Raw genomic sequence first — 24,115 nt, forward strand, 5'->3', positions numbered from 1 at the left:
TCAGACCTGTGCTGTTGGATATCAGGATAGTCAGCTGCCTGAACACATAAATCATCACTAATCCATCACCACCTCGGGAAACAGATCTTGGAATAATGATAATAATGGCAGCTAATGTTTATTGAAAGTTTCCTGTGTCCAAGCATTCTTCTAAGCCATTGACGTACACTGACGCACGTAACCCTCATGACAGTCCTAAAGGCAGGCACTCCTAAGGTCCTCATTTTACCAATGGGGAAACACAGCTGTAGAGAACATGACCTTTTCCCCCAGGTCCTACAGCTGGTATAGGTGGCACTGGGACTCCCGGCCAAGTCTGTCTAAGCCCAGAGTCACTTATTCGTTCGTTCAACTAATGTATGTTGACTTCTTATTTCTTACTATGTGCCAGGAACTCTTCTGGATAGTTGGGATACATCAGTAAACGGAGTAAGATCCTGTACTTGTCAATCTTTTCTTCGTGAGTGTGTGTGTGTGTGTGTGTGTGTGTGTGTGTGCGCGTGTGCGTGCGCGCATGCACGTTGGGAGGGAGGGGAAGTGGAACAATTAACGTGTGCATACACACCCAGTAATTCAGTCACCCTTGTGATACATTCTAAGGGGCTAATGTCTCTGAATAAAAACAGTCATCAGATTATTTGGAGACTGGGAGGACGAGACTGTTGCAATTTTAGTCAGTCACTGTTGGCCTTTTTGGAAAGTTGACATTTGGACCAGGACTTAAAGGAAGTGAAAGACTGATCCTTGAGGATCCATCCAGGTAGCACATTGACTATAACTTGGAACCACTGTGTTATACCAAGGTGAATACGTTCTATTCTGGGGAGCGTAAATCATCATCTTATGCAAGTGTAACATCATTAGCTCTCCATAATAGCTACAGTGGAACCGAGTCAGTTTTGGTCACTGGGCATTTTTTTTTTTTTTTTTTTTTGGCCTAGAATCTTTGCAAATATCTTTTTATCTAATTATATTACGTTAGCTGTGTTGTGACTGCTTTTGGGTCGGGGAAGCCTAGGACCAGGGGATATTGCCTGACTTCACTGGATATGTGAAGACAACCCCAAAGATCTCCAAAGTTCTTAGATAGAGATAGGTCTTCATCTTGTGCCTCCAGTAAATAATTTCATTCTGATGACAATCAAGAGAAACTGTACTGATTCTCCTGTTCGGTTTAAATCAAAGCATTAGTGTAGCTCATGGGACCATCTTGGATCTGAGGGTGAGAAGAGATTTTCAGAGATTTGGGGAATCTTTTATGTTTAAAATGAGAAGGAAAAGAGAGGGAGCATTTGTTTTCCCCTGAGAATCAACTCACAAAAGCTTTGTCTTAACTCCCTCTGCCCTTTGAGAGAAAAAGAATTCTGGATTGGTTTTGAGTAACTAATAACTTTTGCCTTCAGCCTTTATCTACTGGTGTCCCTCTGGAAGCTGTGCAGATTACTTGGCTGTGTAACTGGTGGGGCAGTCTAGATAGGGATTTTAAGATGGTGTTAAGGATGTATTAAAATATATGACATAATCTTGAATAAAATCAAGAGTGGGTCAATTCTCTGAATAATGAAGAAGGGAATAAATGAAGTTTAGAAACTTAACTCATTAAAGGGGCGCCTGGGTGGCTCCATGGGTTGGGCTTCCGACTTGAGCTCAGGTCAAGATCTTGAGGTCAGTGAGTTCGAGGCCTGCATCAGGCTGTGTGCTGATAGGGGGTGGGGTGGGGTGGGGGTGGGGTGGCTGGAGCCTGCTTTGAATTCTGTCTCCCTCTTTCTCTGCCCCTCCCCCACTCATGCTCTGTCTCTCTCTCTCTCTCTCTCTCTCAAAAATAAATAAATGTTACAAAAAAGAAACTTAATTCATTAAAAAAATAGTATTTGAAGAACTGTCGTGCTGAAAAAATTAAATCGCAAGATGCCTAGCAACGACCAATTGTATTTGAGTTACTAGAGGGTAGATTTGGCCGAGTCTGAGTAAGACCGCATGATTGGAGCTGACCACCTCTGAGATAGGCTTCCCAGTGAGTGAGTGAGTCATCAGACATGGGAAGGAGGTGATTACAGTAAAGGATGATGTGCTAGAGATTTCTGCATTGACCAAGGGGTATGTTATAGGACCCTATGCCCAGTTCCCTTGCAAATATTCGGTCATGTGAAGTTATGTTTGATAAAGGGTTATTGTTTGATTCTAACTCATTTTACTGCTTCACTTCCCCTCTCCCGAATACAGCTCTATCATTTTAGGTGTTAAAAAATATTTCCCCACTTTCCCTGGGTTATTCTCTTTCTCTCTCTTCGTCTCCACCTGTTACATGTTTGTGTTTATGTGTAGCTAGATATATTTAGGTGTTAATTCGAAAAATCTACTGATTTTATTGATTTTCCTGCCTTCTGTGAACATAAGCTCCAGCACCAAAAATTGGGTTTGATAAGTGACTTGTCCGTATTTTCAGTGTAGTAACGGACACTGACTCTACCTATGGTGTTACTTTTCACTTTTATTATTAACCCTGAAACATGTTGATCTGCTGAACTTGAAGCAAGACCTTTAACTGTGCTCATGTTGAGTGTCTTGAATACATGGTTTACCTTGTACATAAGACTTTTAATTGGCATTACTGGTTAGTGAAATTCGATCAGAAGCTGCAAATTGCCTGGGATCACACAAAGACAGCATCTTCCTAAGAAGCTCTGATATTTTGCTCCGCACGATGTGTACCATGAGTGAGACGTAGCAACAGATCTTCTGTGTAGTAATGGAGGCCAGATCAGCTGACCTTTGCCAGAATGTAGCTCTTTTTTGTTTTCGTTCTTTTGGTTCTAGTTACAGAAATTTCGAACCCTTCTTCCACCTACTCACGGCATTAAATCTGCAGGGAGAATAGACTTGCTCTAAAAACGTTCAGTCTCTGAGAAGCTAGGCAGGGATGCAGATGCTTTTAGAGCAAGATGAGAAGTCCTGATTCACAGGAGGACCCTGGTTCCCCACGTGTGCTAAGTGTTGGAGGTAAGTGGTCAGGGGAAAATGTGAATAGAGATAGAGTTACTCTCTAAAGGAGGACAGCTCTGGATAGTACCTGTGCTTCCCGAAGTATCTAAAGGATGTTTCTGAAACAACAGCAACAAACAGGTGAGTTGGATTGACTGTAGCTTAGACCCTTGGGAGAAGCTAAATGTTTGTTAAGAGACTTTCCCTAGTTGTTCCCTCAAATCCTCATGTGGTTTATTTCATGGAAAGTGAGTCCTGCAGGTTCTGTAAGTGAGGACCTTGAAATGTTTCAGAAAAGGACAGGACCATCTCACTAGGGTCCCTAATCAGGGTCCCTCTCAAACATGCACATTGCCACAAAGGAGAATGGCAGCCTTTGGGCAGATGCCCTTAAAATATGCTAGCCGATGGGGTGCCTGGGTGGCTCAGTCAGTTGAGTGTCCGACTTTGGCTCAGGTCATGATCTCGCAATTCGTGGGTTTGAGCCCCATGTTGGGCTCCGTCCTGACAGCTCAGAGCCTGGAGCCTGATTTGGATTCTGTGTCTCCCTCTCTCTCTGCCCCTTCCCGGTTCCTGCTCTGTCTGTCTCTCCCTCCTTCAAAAATAAATAAACATTAAAAAAAATGTGCTAGTTAATACCCCAAAGATGGACAACTTTAAAACGTCTGACATGAATAATCATTAACCATCTCTGAATTTTCCTCGGTAATGAAGTATAAACACATGGTCAACATTTTCCCCATTCCATGGTTGAAGAAGTGTAGACTGTTTCTGGAGCCGTAAATCTCTATTAGGTCCTGCATTAGATGTGCTCATTCTATCAATTCCTATTTAAATTTGAAACCAGTAACAAAATGAAAAACAGTTGTTAACACTGCATGAACTCATAATTGTAACGTTAGAAGCCTTGAGCAATGTGTAGAAATGTTATTAAAACATTTTTTGTTTGCTACCCTTTCTGTGGTAAATTCCTTAGCAGCATTTTTCAAGCAGATGCAGCCGTGGAAAGTGCATCAAAATTTGTAGAGAAAAATTTCAGGAATTATTCGTGTACTTGTGGATTGACCTTGTGGCTGCAAGTAACCCACTTCTTGGCAAGGTGGAGAAGTCAGGAAAAGGCTACTTAGGCGTGTAGTACAACCCGCTGGCCCGGTGAAGTACTCGGGTCAGATCATGGTAGCATCTGGGTTGAGTCCAAGTCAAAGGCCAGGCCTGACGGGTTCTAACTGTCAGACATAGGTCAGAGCCCAGAAGGAGCAGCAGGTAGGAGACCTCGCGTGCCCTGGAAGAAGGAACGCAAGTATTTCCAAGTTTATTCTATTTGCTGTCAGTTTAGTAACAGTAATTCACATTTATTGAGCACTTACTAGGTGCCGCCTTCCCCCTCTGTGCACTCTACACACGCTTTTCTTGTAGTTCATGGCAGCCGCTCCGTGGTCACTGATGACTCCATTTTACAGGTGCCGACAGGGAAGCCGAGAGGCTCGTCCCTGCCCAGGGCGCACAGCTGCTGAGTGGCCCGTGACAACGGCAGTCCCTGGTGGCGCTGGAGTCTGTGGCCCTTTCCGCTGTGCCCATGACCCCCTCCTGCCTGTCATCGTAGGTGTGCAGCCAAAACTTTTCCCAATCTTTGTTTTGTTTGTGTATTTCAAAGATTGCAGTGGCTGAGAAGTAGCCCTTAAACAAACAAAAAAAAATGGTGACAGTTTTATGGATTAGGAGATCCAAAATGAAAAACTTTTTTTTTCTTCTAAATTTCTTTAATTTTTTTGAGAGAGGGCACAAGCAGGGGAGGGGCAGAGAGAGAGACAGAGTGTGAGGGAGAGAGAGAATATTAAGCAGGTTCCATGCCCAGCACAGAGCCTGAGGCGGGTGCTCGATGCCACAATCCTGGGGCCACTGACCTGAGCCAAAATCAAGAGTCAGCCTGGAGCAGGCTCCAGGCTCTGAGCTGTCAGCACAGAGCCCGACACGGGGCTCGAACCCACGAACTGTGAAATCATGACCTGAGCCAAAGCCAGACGCTTGACGACGGACGGAGCCACCCAGGCGCCCCGAAGGATGTGTTTTGAAGGAAACTCTCAACTCATTTGACCTGGGTCTCCCAGGGATAGATTACCTGCTCATTAGGCAACAATCTGCCGACAAACTGGCGGGCTAACGAGCGTCTATAATGGCATCAGCACGTGAAATAATTAGCATATTCTGTACTGTCTGCCTGAAATGCCATCCTCTGGATTCTCCACAGCATTATGTACTTGTCACTGGCCTTTGTTCTGGGTAGCCTGGGGACCTGCTCCCAAACAAAAGCTAGCGGAGGACTGAGAAAGGTGCACACATTTTCTTTCCTCCCTCAATAGTCGATGGGCTCTACCTTCTATTTCCCTCTGGTTGCAGAACCGTGGATTTGAAACAGCTGTTAATACGGAGAATTATTCCAATATGTACTGGGGAATTTGGCCTTCTCCTTTGCCAGCTCCTGGGAGACTTCTCCATAAGTATGTCTCTGAAATTGCTTTGGAAACTATAAAGCGTTTCAGACATTAATCTTATTCATCGTCACAGGGATCGTGGAAGGGGCGTCCGTCATTATCCCCAGTTTGTAGGTGAGGAAACTGAGGCCTCGACAGAGTAAGTGACTTGCCTTGATTTTACGCTGAAGATTAGGTGAGGTCATTTTGATTCTAAATATACTACACTTTCCATGATACCATCACTCCCCCTTAAGTGCTACAGGAAAACAAGAATATAATCATGCTAGAGGGTTATCACCAGGAATTCTTGGCAGTATTTTATTTATTTATTAATCTATCTATCTGTTTATTTATTTACTTTTAGAGAGAGAGGGTGCAAGTGAGTGAGGGGTTGAGAGAGGGAGAGAGAGAGAAGCAGAGCTTGCCTGAAGCGGGGCCTGAGATCACCCCGCGCCGGTCTCAAACTCAGGAACCTTGAGATCATGACCTGAGCCAAAGTCAGATGCGCAACCAGCCGAGCCCCCGGGTGCCTTTGACAGTATTTTAAATTGCTCTCACCCCAGGAGAGAAATGGGGATCTGCAAGCATCCATCCTTTAATCGCTTTTCAGCTCTGCTAGACGCAGAGAAGTCTGCCTTCCGAGTGGTAATACTCAGCCATGGGTGTGCGGGAGCAGCCTCATGGTGATAAGATGATCAGAATGAGAATGCAGAGTAAATTGTTGGAAATATTGGTGACAAGGGAGGGGAGCTTGCTAGTTCAGCCAGTTAAGCATCCAATTTCGGCTCAGGTCATGATCTCATGGTTTGTGAGTTCCGGCCCTGCATGGGGCTCTCTGCTGTCCCTGCGGAGCCCACTTTGGATCCTCTGTCCCCTTCTCCCTGCCCCTCCCCAGCTCTTGCTCTCACGCATGCGCGCGCTCTCCCTCTCAAAAATAATAAACATAAAAAAACATGTTCACAGCAAGATGACATTATTGTTTGGAGTGCCCTTGCTAGTTGGCAAAACTCAGGTGGGGCTTGGAGGGGTGTTTCCCTCCCTGACAACGTCTGCTCCGGATGCTTTAGAGAAAGTTATGTCACTGCCTGGGAGATCAGAGAATCGCCTCTAAAACGGGGGACTCTGAGCGTGACAGGAATCCTGGTTCTCTTCCATCTTCTGTGTCCTTTGCTGTTGAATGACCACCTTTCCCAGAGGCCTTTGGAAGTGGTGAGGGCCTGGGACAGGTCTCTTAGGATGAGTTGGTATGAAGTCACTGAGGTTCTATCATTGTGATAGAAATTCGCGTTGTTCATTTAGTCTTTAATTGCTTTACTCTCCAGGCACTGTCTTCTAGCTTAGTCTCATTTGTTTTTCTATCTCTTGGTCCTTTGTATTCATTCATTATTCATCCTACATGTGTTCCCCCAGATGTGACTGCAACCCTGCTCACAGAGTAGGCCTGAAATACACGTTTTTGTTGTTAAATGATGAAATGAACATGAATCTGTGGCCATGGTCTTTGTTGGATCTAAGAAAGGCTCATGAAAACGCTGTAGTAGTTTCATGAGTGTTTCTGGGACTCAGACATTTTAACTCTAAAAACATATTTTTCTGGACACGTGTCTTCTTCCGAGGATATTCTAACTTGGACCCTCATTTTTTATCAGGCAGTGCCATCTTCTTATGGATGAAATAGTGTAACTTGTGTATTTAAGGAACAATGAAATGTCTGTTTTTTAGGATTGCTGAAGGCAATTGTTGAAGACTTTGACTTCACTGCCTTACAGTATTTCAACTGTTTTCGTGATTAGTATTGAGTGGGACACTGCTGTGTATATTTTATTGAAAAGTATATTGTTGGGTCATATTTGCCTAAACGGACTTGGAAGTTGGTTTTATGCGACAATTTAAGCAAATCATTAACCTAGAACACATTTATAAAATGTGATCTTTAAATTAATAAACGATTCCTTTGGCCCTGTGTTCTCTGGATTAAACGTTCATAGGGTTCTAAATCCTTTTAAATTTGTACATTGCTCTACTTCATGCTAAGTGCCTTGGGTCTCCATTTTTATCTTTATTCTTATGCAAAATATAAAAGTTATTATGCGTGTCTGGCATGATTGGAATGGTTTCTAGATCTTATGCCTCTGGCTTCCCACATTACTAAAATCAGAAGTGATTGAGGAAAAAAAAAACATTATTGAGCTGTGTGTGTGGTATATGGATATGTTCGTGTACTTGAAACCATATTTAAATAACCTTTTTCTATAAATTAAGTGAAATCTATTATTCTTCACACCTATTTTTTTTCCCCCTGTGGGTGGAGAGAAATACATATCCTATAAGGAATTTAAGAAATACAACTAAAATTAAAATGGCATTTGTTTCTCTAATAATATGGTATGTTAGAAGAATAGCTTCAAACAAAAGGATACCGTAGGAATTGGGCGAAAGAAAAAACAAATAGCCCAACACAGGAACTTTTTGAGATGGAACTTAGGATAGAGGTACCGTACTGTATGAACAAGGGCTTGAAATAGTTCTATGACCTGAAATCCACTTGAAGCTGTATGGTTTCGTTTGTTTACCCGAATGTGTGTTCTGCTCACATGAATGGATGTAATATCTCATTGGTGGGAATTTTACATTGCATGACACTGAGCCTGGTTGACATTTGCTTTGAAGTGGCAGAATGTACATTCGGAATCATAGGCAACATTGACATGCTCATTTTTGTCTTTTTAAAAAAATTTTTTCAAGATCAATGGCTACTCCATTGGTTGGAAGGATTTACATCACCCCATTTGGACAATGTGCATTGCATATACTCGTATGAAAGTAAATTTCAAGACCTGACATTTCTGTCCTGAACATCTTACTCTTGACATTTCATTTTGTATCCCCTCTGCTTATTTAATTATGTTTTAATAATTTTCTCTATTTTCCAGCTCTCTTGAAAGACCTCTCCTGTTGATTATCCTATGAGCTTGTTGTGAGACACAGCGTCTCCTTGGGGAGTCTTTCTCTACTCCTAAAGCCGTAAGAATGTGAACTAAGCAATAAAAAGCCAATTCCCTCCTCTTGGTTGTGCTTCAAATAGTCATTTCTTTGATACGGGCTAATAAAAACAGGAAAAGGATCAGTTTTAAATGGTTTGCTTGGGGTTGCTTTACCTCCAGTAAGGAAAATTGCCTCACAAGGGGGAGCATGGGTAATAAAGATACAGCTAACTGCGTAATTGTAGTCAGTCTAATGTCGAAATCCCCAGGCTGTTGCCTGCAAATCTGGTTTCATCGTGGGATTGCTGTGTGTCCACCATGGTGTGCAGATTTGAATTTGCTGCTACTACTGGTTATCTCTTCACCGTCATTGAAGATGAATTTCAGATGCTACTGGAGATTTTTGATATGGGTGGGTTCTTCTTTCCTTAGCCATATTTGTAAGTCTTAAGGTAGTTAACAGAAAGCCTTTGGATGTTGACCAAGAATGAAATATGGAATATAGTCATGGAAATTTTAGTAGTGAAAGTGACCAAAGATCACCTTACAAAGAGATTGAGGCACAAAGAAATGACACAACTTTGCCAAGGTCATGCAGAGAGCAAGGCTTTAGGATACTAACGTGGATTCTCTTAGTTTCTTTTTAATCTATGTCTTTGTTCGTCACCATGCTTCACACCCTTTTCTTCTTACTTAAGATTCAAGGTGAATGTCATGTCCACTCCACCTCTCTACCCTGTGGCCTCTGCAGGACCGACCCTCTCAGACCCTCAGCTGCACAGGGTCTTCGTACTGATAACTCACAGCCCAGTGCCTCTCCAGAAATGATTGTCACCCAAGGCCAGGAGCGGCCCCCATCGCATGACTAGTTGAGGCAGAATGCCATTTGGGACAATTCAGAAGGGCCCTCTTGGATCCACGTTCCCCATGGAATTGGCTGAGTCTTGCGTTGCAGAGTCCTTCTGTCCCTGTCCAGTCTGCCTTCTCCCTTGCCTCTTGTAAGTGTGATCCCAAGCCTAATTCCCAATAAACTGCACCTAAAATCTGCACAGAAACTGTTTACCGGGGAAACATAAGACAACAGAGAAGTTAGAATAAGGTGCTACTCTTGGTGGTCAAGGGCAGGCTGGCACTGCTGGGAAAATTATCTTCTTCCTGGGAATCCTGGCTGTCCTTAAAGGGAGTCTTCAGCTGAGAGGTAAGAGGCATGGACTGGTTTTCTGCTTGGGGACATAGTCTCATCCTGTCACTGTATAGATTAGGAAAGCAAGCCTCCTACCCTAAAGTGACTTGACCAATAGCGCGTAGCTACTTGGCAAAAGAGCAAAAATGAGCTCGTAATACCTGTCTGCTGCTGTTGGGGCTGATTTTGAAGAGCCGTATTGGAATTTGTTCAGAGTCGTTCTGCTGCTATAACTCGGAATTGACTGCAGATGGATCTAGAGACCCTTCATCTGTCTGATCCATTTGTTCAGCTCTGGCACTGAAATCCGACGTCTCAATAATTCCTACGTGGTCTGATTTTGCCGATTGTCCACTGTTCTTTGAAGAGTCATCGCTGCAGCTCACCACAGTTGGTAGTAGAACAGTGAAGAAGAAAAAGGAAGTAGAAACAGATGGTCATAGTTGTTTTTGCCTGAAATCAGCATTTCGCGTTAACTGGCTATTAAGAGAATTGGGAAATTGGCAAGGCTTATTACATGATAGACCGGTGGCAAGTACACGTTCATTAAACAGAGGAAACAGGCAGCAGTGGGTTGAAATAGTCGTAAGCAAAATGACAAATGACTACAAATTAATATGGAGTCTCAGGATCATCCTAAATAGTTTATTAGTCATTTTATTATGCTCAAATAATGTTCCATGGAGATTATCAAACTATTATTAAGCGCAGCGTCACTATGATCCTGAGAAATTTGGAAGTAATTGAAAAGCAAATTATTAGTTTGTTATTATTGCTACTACAAGGATTCAGATTTTATATAATTTCCTTGGCATAATTAAGCAGCTCTGCTTCTGGAAAATGTTCTTTGACTCCCATTGTCTGTAAATTAAGTCAAAATTTATTTTATTTGGTACTCAAGGCCCTATGTATGCTGTAGGCAGATTGCCTTCCCAGCTTTCTCTCAGGCTGCTCTTCTGTATGCACTTTGTACCCCAGCCGAACCGGAAACCTCAGAGTGCCCCAAGCGTATCTTTTATTTTCCGAGATTTGTGTCTTTTGTCACACTGGTCCTTTTTGTCTTGGACCTTTCTTCTCCTGTGCTTACCTATCAATGACATTTTCTTTGATTTCCCTCAGGTACACCTTTGTTTTTTTAAAAAAAAAAATTTTTAACGTTTATTACTTATTTTTAAGAGAGACAGAGCATGAGCTGGGGAGGGGCAGAGAGAGAAGGGGAGAGAGACACAGAATCCGAAGCAGGCCCCAGGCTCTGAGCTGTCAGCCCAGAGCCTGACGCAGGCCTCGAACCCACGAACCATGAGCCTAAACCCGACACTTAACCGACTGGGCCGCCAAAGTACCCCAGATACATCTTTGTTTATGATGCTTAACAGCCCTTGCTTTGAGGAGACACGTCAGGCATTCCTGACTGGCGTTCCTCCTTCTTCCCTCTGAACCACTATGGAATTTTTTTTTTTTTCTAAGTTTATCTATTTATTTTTGTGTGAGAGAGCGAGAGAGCGAGCGAGCAGGGGAGGGGTAGAGAGAAAGAGGGACAGAGAGAATCCCACGCAGGCTCCGCACCATCAGTGCAGAGCCTGACGTGGGGCTCGCACGCACGAGCTGCAAGATCATGACTTGAGCTGAAGTTAAGGGTCAAACGCTTAACCTCCTGAGCCACACAGGTGCCTCCCCGCCAGCGGTGTTTTGTTTCTATGGAAGTTTTATGTCCTACTTTGAATTCAGCTGCCGTCATCTCTCGAATTCATAAATGCTTGTAGATATCCCCGTGCCAGAATCTGTGCTAGGCGTTGGGAGATTCAAAAACGTGAGAAGCTGACCTTCACCCTAGGGTCTCCAGTCTAGTGGGTGGGATATAACACAGTACAAGAGGAGCCATGCAGGGGGCCACCAAAGCACGTGGTAGAGGGCACAAGCCTGGCTGTGATGACCCTTAGCTGGGGATGTTCATAGGGACTTCTTACCTGAGATGACCTCGAATTGAGTCTAAAAAGTTGAATAAGGGCTTGCCCGGTATGGCTGAGAAGGAGGAGGTAAGCGGAACCACGGAAGGTCAGGCAAAGAGGCAGGAACCGTTGGGTGAGCTACAGGGGAGAAGAGAGTGATCCAAGTGGAACATCACACCTGGAAAGGTAGGCAGGTGTGCGTCCCTGTGAAAGATGACGAAGGCGGACGGCAGGAGGGAGCCAGTGGCAAAGGTTCAGTGACGTCCGCCGTGGACAGATTTACAGAGATCACCGGAGAAGCCTGTGGATGACTCTTCTCCGCTCCTTGTGTTTACTTCCATGTGGACAGAGTGTCATTAATATAACTCCAGGCCTGGAGAAGTTACCTGTTGGTAAATTTGGGAGAAATGCAGTCAACATCTGGGCTCCTTTCTGTTTTCCTCTTGAGAGGGAAATGCCCTTGGGGAGCACCTTCTCTGGCAGAAGCTCTTCTTTGAATAGAATTCCATGAGTAGACTGACTAGCTTTGGTCTCATGCCTGCCAGCCCTTGGGTTCATTGCTAGCCACTTAGCTGTAGACCTAAAACCACAACTTCTGAACTAGAGTTTTCAGAAACAAAGGTGTCATTTTTCTATCTGCCACTCCTTAAAAAAAATTTTTTTTTGAATTTTAGAGAGAGCGAGAGAGAGAAAGCAGGAGAGAGGGAAAGAGAGAGAACCTTAAGCTGAGCATGGAGTCTGACAAGGGGCTTGATCCCAGGACCTTGGGATCATGACCTGAGTCAAAATCAAGAGTTGGACTGTCAACCAACTGGGGCACCCTGGTGCTCCTGCCACTCCTTTTAAAAATTATTTCCTCAATTTGTTTTGAACCTGGGTGGGAAAAAGTGGTGCTTTTCACTGAGCCGCATCAAGATCCTAATGTAGTGTGTGGTGGGAGATAGGAAGAAAAGATAAATGTGAGCAGATAAATACCTGAATTAAGGCAGTGGTATGATGATTGAAGAGGCTGGTGTGGGTTTCAGGGATGAAAAGAAGGTAGGGGGCGCCTGGGTGGCTCAGTCGGTTAAGCATCCGACTTCGGCTCAGGTCACGATCTCGCGGTCCGTGAGTTCGAGCCCCGCGTCGGGCTCTGTGCTGACAGCTCAGAGCCTGGAGCCTGTTTCACATTCTGTGTCTCCCTCTCTTTCTGACCCTCCCCCATTCATGCTGTCTCTCCCTGTCTCAAAAATAAATAAACGTTAAAAAAATTAAAAAAAAAAAAAAAAAGAAGGTAGAATGAACAGGACTTGGTGACTAGTTGGCTAAGGAGATGAGTGCAATGGGACACTCTAGAAAGACTCTGCCTTCAGGCTTGGGTGGTTGCAGGCCACAATCATTCACCTACCGTAACTTTCTGATTGAAGTGAGTTACCATTGAGTAACTGTCTCCAGGCCAGGACAGTTAGTCTGGCCTTTCCTTTCTCCTTGGTCATTCCCACCCATCGGACAAGTTTTCAGGGACTGATCCACTTGAGTGTCCACCCAAGTTGTTCTTTCCTTTATTAATTCATTTAGCTAGCAGATATTTATTGATTTCTTTCCATGTGTCAATACCTATCTTGGCTTGCCCATGACATACAGTGATGAATAAAACATTCACATGTCCTCTGCAAACTGACTCAGGGTCTAGTGGGAGAGCCAGAAAAGCAAGGTGCTGGTCCAACAGCTTTGGAGCCAGACAACCTGAGTTAGAATCTGGATAGACACTGCCACTTGTGAGACAGGTGGCCTCATCAGAACCTTATTTATTGATTGATTGATTTTTCCAGTTTTTAAGAAATGCTTCTTTATTTTTGAGAATGAGAGAGAGGGAGAGGGAGAGGGAGAGGGAGAGGGAGAGAGAGAGAGAGAGAGAGAGAGAGAGAGAGAGATCAGGGGAGGGGCAGAGAGCGAGGGGACAGAGGATCCGAAGAAGACTGCACCGACAGCAGCAAGCCCGTTGGGGCTTGAACTCACGAACCGTGAGATCGTGACCTGAGCTGAAGTTCGATGCTTAACCAGCTGAGCCACCCCGGCGCCCCATCAGAGCCTTATTTTTAAGGTAGCCAAGTCAGTATCTACCTCAAATGCTACTTTCACACTTTCTGTATTCTCCTGATTTGGCCCAGGAAACTAGTGGATCGACTTTGAGTAAATTCTGCCAGAAACTTAGAAAATTGGGAAAAAAAAAGTTGTTTTTGGAATTCATCTTTGAAACAGGAAATTCCTGTCTATAGCTGAAAGAAGTCACAGGAGCGGTGGAGGTTATGCTCTATTTCTCCCTCTTTTGGACAATCCCTTCAGATCGCACTGGATGGAGGGCAGTTAGAATGCGGTTTATTTTCTGGTTAAGTTTTCATTTTTGAGTTATAATTGCATCAGGGATCTGGAAAAGAGTTTGAGCTCTCTTTTCATGATGGCAAATCTAGACCTTCCTGGGAAGTAGAGAAAGAAGGTGTTTGCGAGGTTTGAAGACAGACCTCATGTTAATAGGGAAGAACACTCTGATTTGTAGATGTTCGTGCCATTTCATACAATAATGGACTTTAAAAACATTTTTTTTAAGTTTATTTATTTTGAGAGACAGAGCAGAGGAGGGGCAGAGAGACAGGGAGAGAGAGAATCTCAGGCAGGCTCCATGCTGTCAGTATGGAGCCCAACATGGGGCTTGAACTCCCGAACCATGAGATCATGACCTGAGCCGAAACCAAGACTTGGATGCTTAACTGACTGAGCCACCCAGGCGCCCCAATAATGGACTTTTTAAAGGTTCTAAACTTGGTGGGGAAAATCCCATTGTTTCAAGAGTCCTTGCTTGATTCAATGTAGAATACTATTCACATAATGCAAATTGTGTGAGTATGTGTGTGTGTGTGTGTATGTGTATGTATATGTGTACTTTGTTGTTCCTATTTGGGACATAGATCAAATTCTATGCTATGCACCAAATTCTGCCATTATTGTATGAAATGGCACGAGCATCTACAAATCGGAGTGTCGTTCCCTATTAATAGGAGGTCTGTCTTCAAACCTTGCAAACACCTTATTTCTCTACTTCCTAGGAAGGTCTAGATTTGCTGTGATTTCAGTTTGTCCCCCAATGTCCCACACCACGGAAATTGAAAAAGGTAGGTGAATTAGAAGGTGGTACAGAAGTAATGATTCCTAGTGGGTAATATCTGCTTTGTCTGAAGTTACTGTTCTTTAAGCAAGAACAAAAACGCCCCAGTTTTGTCCTGTAAGTTTTCTTCCCTATGCATGGAAAGAAATAACGGTATCTTGTAAGGAATTTAAGAAATACAATTAAGGGGCGCCTGGGTGGCGCAGTCGGTTAAGCGTCCGACTTCAACCAGGTCACGATCTCGCGGTCCGTGAGTTCGAGCCCCACGTCGGGCTCTGGGCTGATGGCTCGGAGCCTGTTTCCGATTCTGTGTCTCCCTCTCTCTCTGCCCCTCCCCCGTTCATGCTCTGACTCTCTCTGTCCCAAAAGTAAATAAACATTGAAAAAAAAAATTAAAAAAAAAAAAAAGAAATACAATTAAAATTAAAGTATCATTTGTTTCTTTAATAGTATGGTGTCCGTCCTACGGCTGTGATCTGCTTTCATTTATGTCAGAGAACCCTGTGTGTTTTTTAGTTTTTTTAGATTTTTTTAAGTGTTTATTTACTTTGAGAGAGATGGAGACAGAGTGAGAGCCGGAGAGGGGTAGAGAGAGAGGGAGACACCGAATCCGAAGCAGGCTCCAGGCTCTGAGCTGTCAGCACAGAGCCCGACGCCGGGCTCGAACTCGCGAGCTGTGAGATCATGACCTGCGCCGACGTTGGACGCTTAACCGAAGGAGCCACCCAGGCGCCCCCAGAGAACCCTGTGTTTTAAAGCTGGATGGGACTCGAGGGATGACTTAGTTCAGTGCTCTCCCCTTCGGGGACCAACAGGAAGTTGAGGCACCGAATGCTGGAAAAGCCTTTGGCAATGTCCCCTATGAGGTACAATAGCCAGCACGGTGGCTAAGAGTTGGACTCCCTGGGTTTCAAACTGGCTCTGCCAGTTACCGGTTGTGTGATCTTGTGCGAGTTGCGTAACCTCTCTGCCTCAGTTTGCACATCTGGAATTTGGAGTTAGTAGCAGTTTTTCCCTCTAAGGGTTGTCAGGGAATGGATTAAATGAGTAGGTATAAAGCCGTGGCGTCTGACACAGCAAATGCCACTATTGGTCTACAATGATCTGCATTTCGTCAAATCTGAGATACCGTGAGGCCACTTCTTCCTTTATTTTTTCCCTCATTGTGAGTTTTTATTTGTTCTTCATCTAGATTCTGGTTGGTTAACGCACGGGGCAGTAGTGGTGTCGGGCGTCGAATTCGGTGACTCCTCACTTACATCCAACAGTGCTGCTCACAACGTGTGCCCCCCTCAGTACCCATCATCGTCTAGACCACCCCCCACCCCGCCTCCCTCCATCAACCCTCGGTTTGTTCTCCATCCTGAAGAGTCTCTCGTGATTTTCTTCCCTCTCTTCTCTCCCCCTCCCCCCCCCCCCACCTTCTCAAACGTTCATCCGTTTTGCTTCTTCGCCACTGCTTTCTGGATCTCAAAATGCATGACTGGCAGGGTTCACAAAATCATGGTGTGATCTGCCACAATGATTTGAAGGTCCTGTGGATTGTCAGATGGAGGTGAAATGGACAGTGAGAGGGCGGGGCTTGGAATCAATGAAATTGGGTGCTGTTATTAGTAAGCCGGACTTAAGGTAGAGCTTCAACTAGAAGCTGGGTCTCCTCATCCAGCCCCTCGCCGGTTATTCTTCATTGTCCATCTGGGGTATGTTTTTGTATACAGTACGGTTTCAGACACGTGCACTTTGGGAAATGAAAATTTTAGCTGTTTACTCTGAGCACACGCAGCCAGCCCCTCTTGGGATGACGTCGTTCGACTTAAAGCTGTTGTGACACTTACGTTTTGTGGCTCCAAGTCCTAAAAGTCAACGAAGGGTGATGCTCCTATCTTACTGCAGAAAGGAGGCTAACGAAACGCCCAGATTTCCCTGAAAGAATGAGGCTGCTCTTTCCACCCGTGCTTACAGGCTGAGGGGTAATGAAACTGCATGTTTCTATTTGTTATTGCTTCATATTTGGGTCGGTTAAACCTTTTTTTTTTTTTTTTTAATTTTAGCGAGAGCAAGAGTCAGTGAGCATGTGAGCGGGGAAGAGGGGCAGAGGGAGAGAGATTGAGAATCTCAAGCAGGCTCCATGCTCAGCCCCGACGTGGGGCTCCATCCCATGACCCCGGGATCCTGACCTGAGCCATAATTAAGAGCAGTCAACTGACTGAGCCATCCAGGTGCCCCGTGTTGGTTAAATCTTTAAACAATGATACATGTCTTTCTACTGAGCAGATATTCAAATTCATCTGAAACTTTTAATTGTAATCAGAAAATGCTGTTTGTTTTTTTTTTTTAATTTTTTTTTTCAACATTTATTTATTTTTGGGACAGAGAGAGACAGAGCATGAACGGGGGAGGGGCAGAGAGAGAGGGAGACACAGAATCGGAAACAGGCTCCGGGCTCCGAGCCATCAGCCCAGAGCCCGACGCGGGGCTCGAACTTGCGGACCGCGAGATCGTGACCTGGCTGAAGTCGGACGCTTAACCGACTGCGCCACCCAGGCGCCCCAGAAAATGCTGTTTTTATGGCTGGTAAAGTTCATCCAAAATGGAGCCCCGCGGCTTCCATTTGTTAAGATTCTCATCCACCCACTTAGGGGCCCAAACCATGTACATTTTATAGGTGTCTATGTGAGTCCCCATAGGAGTGCCTAAATGAGGGCTTTTGTGAGTACATTTAAGGCTTTGGGCCAGACTTTTCTGTTTGATTTGTTCCTTCATTAGTATTTTATTATTTGTACTGCTCTAGATGACCTGTCCTCCCTCCCTGGGGGCTCCCTCCCTCACACGTTCCCCTCTCTCTTGCCCTTATCCTCCCTTCCTTTCCCAACTTACCACTCTCTCTTCGTTCTATGTCTCTGTCTCTCCAAAGTTCATATTTGACTCTTGTCGCTGGGCAGTCTGCCCGGTTTGGTTTATTTGTTTCTCATAATTGTATTTAGAGCCTCAGTTACATGTTTCAGATGGAAGTTTCAAATGGCATTTTGTCTCCTTCACAACACAAGTATTTTCCTGGAGTTTTGCAGTGTTTTACAATAAAAATGCAACCTTGACCTCTCCAGAGTAGAGCTTTACAAAATGAGTACCCAAATCGATGAGAAGTTATTCTGAATATCCCTAAATTAACTCTTACTGTCCCAGGTCTCTGAGTTATGGAATAAAAGCAAGTAACTTACTGGTTAGGCTGATTGATCCTAACTGTTTGCATTTATCTCTTCAACAAAAATAATCTGCTGCGTTCAGTTTTATGGAGGGTAAGCAGCACATTGATGATAGTGTAAAAGAATGCCAGGTGTCCTTCATACTGAAATGGGAGCTCATGTCAGCTTTGAACTGAAGGTGCAGCCTGGGGCACCTGGGGGGCCCAGTCGGTTGAGCGTTTGACATCCGCTCAAGTCACGATCTCACGGTTTGTGGGTTCGAGCCCCCCGTATTGGGCTCTGTGCTGTGAGCACAGAGCCTGCTTGCGATCCTCTCTCCACTCCCCCCTCTCTTCCTCAAAATAAATAAACGTTTAAAAAAATGAAATGGAGGTACAACCCTAAGCACTTCCTCCTTTAGTGTCAGCCCAAAGTCTGTTGCTACTTCGAGAAAACTGGGGTTTGAAGCCTTCTGTTATTCTGTAATGTTCTAGCAAAATCTCTAAGCTTTAAAAAGCTGGTCTTTCTATGATGATAATGGTTCTTTCTGACTGCACATTCACTATTTTAGATGTTCCAGACACTGCATTGTCCAATCGGGTAGTAACTAGCAACTAGCCACATGTAGCTTTTAAAAGTTCAATTAACTACAATTAAATAAAATTAAAAACTCAGTTATCCAGGCATCGTAGCCACACTTCAAGGACTCAGTCTCCACATGTGACTACTATGTTGGGCAGCGAAGATATGGAGCATTTCCAGCATTGAGAAAATCCTGTTACAGAGGACTTAAGCTGGGGTAAATGGCACTAACTAGTAGGTTTCACAGAGTTTATTAGGGGAAAACTAAGCTGCTTTAACAAGAGAGGACAGGGGTGTCTGGGTGGCTCCATCGGTTAAGCGTCTGACTTCGGCTCTGCTCAGGATCTCATGGTTCATGAGTTCAAGCTCCGCATTGGGCTCTGTGCTGCCAATGCAGAATCCACTTTGGATCCTCTGTCTTCCTCTCTTTCTGTCTCTCCCCTGCTCGTTCTCGTTCTCTTTCTCTCAAAAATAAAGAAACATTAAAAAAAAAAACAAACAAGGGATGACAAAAATACAGTAAATGAAAGGATTTTAAAACCCTTGCCTGTAATAATATCCGGGAGGTGGGCAGTCCAGATTGCACACGGGGCTCTTCTCCGTAAATTATACCTGGATGCGATTCCTTCCATCTTTTTGACTCAGCCTACCCGCGGCATCTTTGGTGCATACGTGTTCCAGTTTAGAAGGAGAACAGACAGAATGCTAGGGCGAGTGGCCTTCTTTCAGGTTGCACATGACCCAGACATTGATGATGTCACTTTTGTTCACATCCTATGCTCCAAATGGAGCCATTCATCCACCCCCACTCTGCAAGTGAATCGAGGGAAGGTGTCCCATAGCTTGGTGGGATGTGTTCAGCTTAAACTATTACTGGAGAAAGAGAATGGATTTGAGGGAACAGTCAGCAGTTTCTACCACATCAGCTCGTGCCCACTGGAGGGATTTGCTATTTAAGGGGACGGTTTATTTGTCATAGTTAATGTGAGTGTTAGGAGAGATGGTGTGGGGATTTAATTTCGATATTGCATGGCTCTCAGGTTTTATTTGTTGTCATTTAAGCAAATATAGTCATAAAACTCCAGTAAACTAGACTAGGACATTTTATACACCTCATTTTGTTCTTGCACCGACCGCGTAACCTGAGCGTGTGTGGGGTGGCGTGGTTTAGATTCGCAGGTGGCACCCCAGAGCTGTGACTCCCTGAATGCTTTCAATGGAGATTAGAGTTGGGGCAGAGTTGGGGATTGGAAATATTGACCCTCCTGCTACTCTAAGCAAAAGGCTTGACTAAGGCAATGAAATATACTTCAACGGAAGAATGGATTTTATGGGCCATTCGTGTGCGTAAATGATGCTTCCTTCATGGGAGGCGGCAGGGCTCGTTTCTGTAATGAACCAATAAACCTCTTCTGGAGAAACCCAAGACATTCTTTCCACGTTAGTAGAATTATCTTTTGCTTTCCTTTTTCTTTTTTAGAATCAAAATGGGAACTGTCTTTGTGCATCTGTGTGTGTGTATGTGTGTGTGTGTGTGTGTGTGTGTGTGTGTGTGTGTGTGTGTGATTTCTCTACTACTTGTTGTTGCTGACCATCTCTGTCTTAACCGGAACCTGGTAGGATTATAAAGTGTTAGAATGTACTTTGTGGAGTTGGTGTTATTATCTGTTGGTGACAGACCGTAACAGCAACTCATGCAATGAATTGCTGTGGGTCAGTGAATTCTCTTTTTTTCTTACTAACACACTGAATTTTATCTCTTCTCAGAGGGTGTGTTTGGCTGTTTTATCCATTTATCATAGGAGATTCAATTAAAATGTAATTTTCATTTCAGTTTTTAAAAGTTAGGTTCAAGGTTTTATCTCCTCTAGCCCAATTTTCTGTAATTACTAACACATTGAATTTAGTCATAGAATATTGAAGTCTCGGGGCGCCTGGGTGGCTCAGTCAGTTAAGTGTCCGACTTCGGCCCAGATCACGATCTCATGGTTCGTGGGTTCGAGCCCCACGTCGGGCTCTGTGCTGACAGCTCGGAGCCCGGAGCCTGCTTTGGATTCTGTGTCTCCTTCTCTGTTCCTCCCCTACTCACGCTCTGTCTCTCTCTCCCAAAAATAAATAAACATTGAAAAAAATTAAAAAAAAAAAAAAAGAATAGTGAAGTCTACTGTGTACCCAGCACTAAATTAGTCCTTGTATACTGCCTTTTTTCTCTTCCTGCCTTCCCCCACCTTTTCTAGGACGTGAACTATATCAAACGTAATTTATATGTCTCCTCTTCTTGACATTCCTCTACAGCGTGGAGTAATACTCAAAGAAACCCTTTGTTGGGTATTATTGGCTCAGGGTCAAGAGCGTGCAGTCTTTGATCAATTACTAACTCTCTAACCTTTGGGGTCTTCAACTATAACATGGAAGTGCTTTTAATAAGAGTATCTTAGGCCTCTATGACAATGACATGTTTTGTATAAAATGTTAACATATTGCTTGGTAGATGGTGAGTGCTAGATACAAATTATTCCTGGTTGTTATTAAAACTAAACCATGTGTGCCCAAAAACACTTACTGAATAAGTCTGTTCAGCACTGTGTAGTCAAATACATCGTTTTGCAGTGTCTGTTCCTAGTCAACGCTAGAAATGAAGAGTTTTGACTTCCTGAACATTCTTAGCATATTAATAGAGTTCCCCGGGTTAATATTAAATGGTACTGCCCTCCACCATTTGAAAAGTATTTTGAAGTGAGAATGACCGCTTCTTGAATAATCTGGGTTAGTTTGTTAAGAAGCTGCGACCGAACACTTCTTCCACAGCCGTTCTATTTCCGTATCTAGCACTCGGATAAAAAACACATTTCTAAGATAATTGCTTGAGGACAAATTCTGAGGGACAGACGCTCGTATCAGCCAGGTATTCCCTTGGCTAAGTTGCAAGTTAAAGAATTTGATTAAGGCTCAGTAAAAACCCTCCTTTTGAAAACCTTACCGACCAACTGGGACCTACACTGCCTTGTCAATAGAAATGGAGTTTCTGTGGCCCTCGTCCTCCCTAACGGGCTCCACTTCCAGCATTGTCCTCCAGCATGTAGTCAGCCTTTGGCTGTACCTTCTAGATCTCTAGCCAGAGAACAAAGAGACTTGGCTCCTGGGCCTTTAGAGGGGGAAAATCAGAGTTCAAGACCAGCTTATTTCACATCGGTGTTACATAATCAGATGCAACCAGAGCCGCGGTTTTAGAGATGAGTTGATTCAAGAGCCACTTAGGGCTTAGTACAGGCAGAATTTTGCTGATTGATTGGGTATTAGAATAAAAGAGTCCTGGGGTGCCAAGGTGGTTCTGTCTCTGCCCCACCCCTGCTCGCACACACGCATGATCTCTCTCTCTCTCTCTCTCTCTCTCTCTCTCTCAAAATAAATAAAGAAGTAAATAAGTAAGTAAAGAAATAAATACTTAAAAGAATAAATAAGAGTCCGGGCATCTTCTACATTTCCGCTGTGGATGAATGGTCGAACGGGGGATGCAGTTCACCCATGAGAGGGAACGAAGAGGAGCATGATTTGGAGGCGTGATGGTGTGTTCCAGATTTGCTGAGTTTGGGGGTGACCGTGGGATGCCCAAATCGGAATGTCCAGTGGACATTCAAGTCTGGAGCTTGAGAAGAAATCTGGGGCAGAGAGATTTTGGAGCAGCACCCAGTCGTTGAAATCGCTAGAGCGCACGAGGTTGGCCAAGGAGCACACATCTTAGGGAATGATACTGTGAGCCTGTGCAAGCCACACTTCTGCCTTAGTGCCCCGCATGCTGTGGCTGTTCCATAAACCTTTGGTGAAAACGGCAAAATACTGATTGCCTCACGGAGATCAACTGTTTTCTCATTTTGGTTCCATAGAAATGACAAAACATTTTTGCAGGAGGATAAAGAGGATATGGTGTGTGGTTATGAGAGATATTAAGCACTGTTTACATGCAGGGAGCTGAGGGAATTTATGAATGAGTTTCAGAGAGCCCACGGAGACTTGAAATTATATGCAGAAGCGGGGGAAGGAGCCATAACTTTGATCAGATTCTCAAAGAGACATGAAAATTATTGACTAAATGCCTGTGATCCTGGAGGCAAGTGGAGGGAACAAAGATCACATCGGAATAACTCAGAAAGCCAGACAAATCACCTAGACAATGAGGGATCCCAGTTCCTGTGGGCTACGCTTCGCCCTGTGCCAGTGTTGTATAATATCGGAGGAATTTGGGGGTCAGGAGTTTCAGAGTGTGGCTTGGCAGAATCAAAGGCCAAAATATGATGAGTTCTGGATGTGGATAATCTTCGAAGGACAAGGAATATAGGGAGGATTAAGGGTAATTTCCAAAATCTGGCCGCTTCCTCCGCCAGAATATTCCCTCTCCTGTTTACTGCAGATAATGAGTCGAGGAAGGCACTGTTGAGAATATTTAACAAAACATTCCTAGTCACTTGACGTAGGAGTAACATTTTTGTTTTCCTCTTCGGTATACTTTGTCAGAGAAGTTTGAGGTTCGCAGCCAAGGGGAGAGGAGGATCTGGAGATTTTTCATTTTCCCCCTGCCCCTGCCCCGCCACCCTCAGAGCCTCCCTTGTTACCCGCATTCCCCACCAGAGTGGCCCAGTTGTTCCAGCCGAGGAACATACGTGACGCATCATTATCACCCAGAGGCCAGAGTTCACGCTAAGGTTCACTCTTGGTGTTGCGCATTCTTTGGGTTTGAAAAACACGTTACGACACGGATCCACGATTAAAGTATCAGACAGCATCGTTTCATGGCCCTGAAAATCCTCTGCGCTCCACACATTCATACCTCCCTCCCTCCTCACCCTTGGCCATTGCTGATTTTTTTTCTTTTTTACTGTCTCCATTTTGCTGCCCTTTCCAGAGCGTGATATAGTTGGAATCATACAGTATGTAGCCTTTTTAGACTGACTTCTTTGTCTTAGTAGAATGCATTTAAGGTTCCTGCCTGTCCTTTCGCCAGTTGATAGCTCATTGCTCTTTAGCACTGATGATATCCATTTGCCTGGATGGACCACAATGTATTCAGTCACTTAGCTGCTGCAGGACATCTTGGCCGCTTCCGCGTTTGGGCATAGAGGAGTAAAGCTGCCGTAGGGGCACCTGGGTGGCTCAGTCGGTTAAGCGTCTGACTCTTGGTTTCAGCTCAGGGCATGAGCTCATGGTTCGTGGGATTGAGCCCCGAGTCAGGCTCTGACGGTGCAGAGCCTGCTTGGGACTCTCTCTCTCTCTCTTTCTCTCTCTGTCTCAAAATAAATAAACATTTTTTTTTAAAGCTGCTATAAACATTCACGTGTAGGTTTTGTGCAGACATAAGTTTTCAACTCCCTTGGGTCAATACCATGGAATGTGATTCTGGATCATGTGGTAAGAGTACGTTTGGTTTTCTAAGAAGCCTCCAAACTGTCTTCCCAAGTGACAGTGGCCTTTTGCATTCCCACCAGCAGCGATTGATGGTTCCTGTTGTTCCACACCCTTGCCGGCTTCTCGTGCTGTCAGCGTTCTGCATTTTGGCCATCCTGACAGGTGTGAAGTGGTATCTCGTTTTAATTTTCCTTTCCTTGCTGTCATGTGATGGGGAGCATCTTTCTACATGCTTGT

The 24,115-nt window shown here is 44.4% G+C and overlaps 1 protein-coding gene and 1 long non-coding RNA gene across 2 annotated transcripts in view; both read left to right on the forward strand.

Annotated features, from left to right (window-relative positions):
- Positions 1-23,654, forward strand: LOC121042853 (uncharacterized). Its single transcript, XR_005796491.1, has 4 exons — positions 1-13; positions 11,352-11,356; positions 22,397-22,402; positions 22,996-23,654. It is a non-coding gene; the product is annotated as an uncharacterized LOC121042853 (long non-coding RNA).
- The window catches only part of FBXL7 (F-box and leucine rich repeat protein 7), a 396,191-nt gene that overhangs the window by 4,755 nt on the left and 367,321 nt on the right, over positions 1-24,115 (forward strand). The gene's annotated exons all lie outside the window — the stretch shown is intronic.

This window comes from Herpailurus yagouaroundi, unplaced genomic scaffold (genome assembly GCF_014898765.1).
Source record: "Herpailurus yagouaroundi ecotype Mexico unplaced genomic scaffold, PumYag 29, whole genome shotgun sequence".
Lineage (NCBI taxonomy): Eukaryota > Metazoa > Chordata > Mammalia > Carnivora > Felidae > Herpailurus > Herpailurus yagouaroundi.